This window comes from Elgaria multicarinata, chromosome 18 (assembly GCF_023053635.1).
Source record: "Elgaria multicarinata webbii isolate HBS135686 ecotype San Diego chromosome 18, rElgMul1.1.pri, whole genome shotgun sequence".
Taxonomy (NCBI): domain Eukaryota; kingdom Metazoa; phylum Chordata; class Lepidosauria; order Squamata; family Anguidae; genus Elgaria; species Elgaria multicarinata.
Genome location: NC_086188.1, coordinates 14530956 through 14535104, shown reverse-complemented (window position 1 = coordinate 14535104; position 4149 = coordinate 14530956).

Below are 4149 nucleotides of genomic sequence, written 5' to 3'. Positions count from 1 at the left end.
TATACGGGCGTTTACAGGAACAGAGATGAGGGGGACGCTAAAGAACACAGCAGCCTTTACAGAAGGAACAATAACCTGTCAGAACCAAGCTGATGGACGTTGGGAAATGCACAATGCTTCTGAAATGCCCTCCGTATGACACCTCACACTATTTTGAGTGGTTGAGAATATAGGGGAAAGCACAAGAAATGGGAGGCAAGGATGCATCGCATGAGATTTCCTGTTTTTTAGTCTGTGTGTCTTAGTTGTTGTTGTTGTTGTTGTTTTAAAAAAGAAATGCCTTAATTATCTTGAGAAGAAGTAATCTTTCCCCAGAATGTTATAAAAGGCACAGACCTTGGACTCGAATGCACCAGAACTTTCTGTGTGTGTGTGTGAGTGTATGTTTTAAAATTCCTCTGGTGCAAATAATTTGTCTTGTATGTTCTTGTTTTCATTTGTCTAATAACATACTACTGTATTTCTTCGATTGTAAGATGCCATCGTTTGTAAGACACACACTAATTTCAGTACCATCAACAGGAGAAAAAAACCCTAAGACACACCCACGATTCTAAGACGCACCCCATTTTTAGAGATGTTTATATGGGGGGGAAAGTGTGTCTTAGAATCGAAGAAATCGGGTAGCTAGCTATTCTGAATGATGTTTTGTGGGAATGTTATTTATTTATTTATTTATTTATTTATTTATTTATTTATTATATTTATTTATATCCCACCTTTTTCCCAGTACTGGGACTCAAGGCAATTTACAAGATTAAAACATGTACAATTAAAACATATAAATTACAAAAGTTAAAACTGAATTAAACCTACAGTAAAATTAAAAACATGTTTAAAAAATTTAAAACTGTAACAAGTGGGGATCCAATACATTAACACAGGTCCAGTTTAGTTCCAAAAGCCTGCTGAAACAAAAAAGTTTTTGCTGTAGCACAGAGGGAGCCAGCCTAGCCTCCCTGCTCCAGAGCCTTGGAGCAGCCACCGAGAAGGCCCTCTCCTGAATACCCATCAGGCGTGACTGAGGTGTTGGTGGGACTGAGAGAAAGCCTCCCCAGAAGATCTCAGAGCACGGGCAGGCTCATATGGGAGAATACGGTCTTTCAGATAACCTGGACCCAAGCCGTGATATTTATATACCACTAAATATATTTGTGATATTTATATACCACTAAATATAACAAAATCCCTAAGTGGTTAACAGATTAATATTCAGGAGGTATTCAAAGAATGCTACATTTTCTGCCTTCGGAAATGCACAGGGGAGGAGGGTTTTCCAAAGAGTAGGTGCCACTACTGAGCAGGCCCACCATTCAGGTATCGCATAGTGAACATTCTGTTAATTTCAGAATGACCTCCTTTGATGTTCTTAAAAGTCAGCTGCATATATATATAAGGGAAGGTGGCCTACTCTCCTCTCTCATCTCACACTATTGCCCCGCTCGTGCTCTTCGCTCCTCTGATGCCATGTTTCTCACCTGCCCAAGGGTCTCTACTTCCCTTGCTCGGCTTCGTCCATTTTCTTCTGCTTCCCCTTATGCCTGGAACGCTCTTCCAGAACATTTGAGATCTACAAGCTCAATCGCAGCTTTTAAAGCTCAGCTAAAAACTTTTCTTTTTCCTAAAGCTTTTAAAACTTGATGTTGCTCGGACTTTATACTGTTAGTTTTACCCTACCCTGTGCCTGTTTTCCCTACTCAGTGCCTGTTTGCATTCCCTTCCCCTCCTTATTGCTTTACTATGATTTTAGTAGAATGTAAGCCTGTGCGGCAGGGTCTTGCTATTTACTGCTTTACGCTGTACAGCACCATGTACATTGATGGTGCTATATAAATAAATAATAATAATAATAATAATATCCTGGTCCCACGTTGCCTGGCCTTTGTATGACAATAACATAACCTTGTCCATGGCTCGGTAGCTAACAGGCAGCCATGCTGTTCTTTTAACACAGATGTTATGTGTGCGGTGAGCACTCTAGCTGCTGCATTTTGCACTAGCTGCAGCTTCTGAACCTATGCACAAGGGCAAACCCACATAGACTGCATTGCAGTAGTCTAACCGTGAAGTGACCAGTGCATGGATCACTGCAGCTAGGCTATCCCTATCCAACTATCTCTATCAAATATTAGATGAAGTTGATACTTGTTCTTGGTTGTTGTTGTTTTGTATGAATAGTATTTCCTTGAATTATATTATAATAAAATATATGTTTTTGAAAACATCAGCATAACCTCACTCTGGGGCATTGTGGAAACATCCACTGGGAGGTCCATTGGATTTGTCCTGCTGTTCAATGTTGATGCTGTGACTGCCGAAGTGTGGGGTGATGGGGGATGTAGGAAGAGGCCCACCAGACGGCACTTTGCCAAACCTGAAATTGACCTGCTCTATGAATTGTCTGGAAACATGCACATTACTTTAAGGCCTTAGCTAGACCTAAGGTTTATCCCGGGGTCGTCCCTGCCTGCTCCCGGGATATCCTGTGTGCATTTACATGAACAGGGATGTCCCCGGGATGATCCCGGGATAAACCTTAGGTCTAGCAAGGCCATGCAAGAGCTTTTTTGTAAATATAAAATAAATAGTATAATTAATATATTATAAAATATCAGCACTGGCCCAAGACTTTTGCCTGACTGAAGCAAAAGCTAAAATGATGCCCCACCTCCCATTCAGCATACAGACATCAACCAGAGCTATAGCTGAATCTTACTTCAATGCTGGCAATGTGATAGCACCTTCTCATACACCCAAGGACAGGAAGCTAGCTTAGGGGGTTCGTGGCAGGTTGAGTAGAACGCACAGTTCTGTTCTCCAACACCTCACTGCTGCCACCCACCACACCTGCCACTGCTTCATTCTGCCTAATGATAGGGCTGGCCCTGAAAGGTACGACAAGGACTCATTGAAGGATGAGACAAATTTGGGAAGGAGGGTGAGAAAATGGAAGGAGAGAGAGATGGGAGAGAGACATAGATGAAACGGTATGCAATTTAGGATTGCAACATTCTGTTCTCAAATCAAAACAGTGCTGCAAGGTATGTATGAGGCAGTATTCCCCCCTCCCAAGCCTTTAAATTGTGGAGATGTTTCCCAATCCAGTACTGCTTCAGCTCCACCTTTTTTCCTTCTTGTAACAGCATGTTCTTCTTCCTCAAGAACTCACATGGGACTCAAACAGTGGCCAGATCTACACTTTGTGTCAAATCATTATGACTGTGGAATAAAAAGCAGGATATAACACTATGAAAGCATCATATGGAAGGTGGGTTGTGTCTCAACAGTTATCGGTGCACTTCAACACCACTGTAAAGCAGTAGTGTAGATCTAGCCAGTGAATGGGATGACATCATATGCACTTAGCCAATCAAATAAGGCTACGTGCTGACATCACCAAAGGTGGTGGGGGGAAGCCAACTCAGGCCATGGCTAGACCAGGCCTTTATCCTGGGATTGTCCCAGGATCATCCCTGTGCATCCAAATGACACACAGGGGATCTGTGGAGCAGGCAGGGACGACCCCTCTATTTGCCTGGGATAATCCTTAGGTCTAGCTAAGGCCTCAGAGTAAGAGCAAAACTGAATAAACAGACTCCTTTTTGGCTGCAAATGCATGTAAAAGGATTCTGGATGCTTAAAGTCAACTTGTGTTATCTCTTCCCTAGCTTATGTACATACCATATATTTTAATTTTTATATTCTAATTTACTATCTTAGATATTTTAGTCCACATGTCTTAATCTATTGCATCTTATATAATAGTCTGTCTATTTTTTCTTAACATATTACATTTTTATCTAGGTAATTTCAAAGTACTTTGTTTTTTTCTTTCAGTCCACATACTGTAATTTATCTTCTGCTAAACTTGACTGTCTTTGGTGTGTCTTTGTTCCTTGAACAGGTCTGTGAGCATATAATAAACTTTGATTGATTGAGACGGCTTTTGTGGCACGGCACTGAAAAATTGCTGAAATCACCAAGGGATGTTTTGATGCTGCCAAAAAGCATTCTCAAAAGAGCACTTCCCTTTTCAGATCACCTCTTGTGCTATCTTGTAGTAAAAATTTAAATGGTCTTTGAGCTTCCGCATTCTGACTCACCAATAGGAAATTCACCCAATATAACAGATTTGGGATCTATTTATTT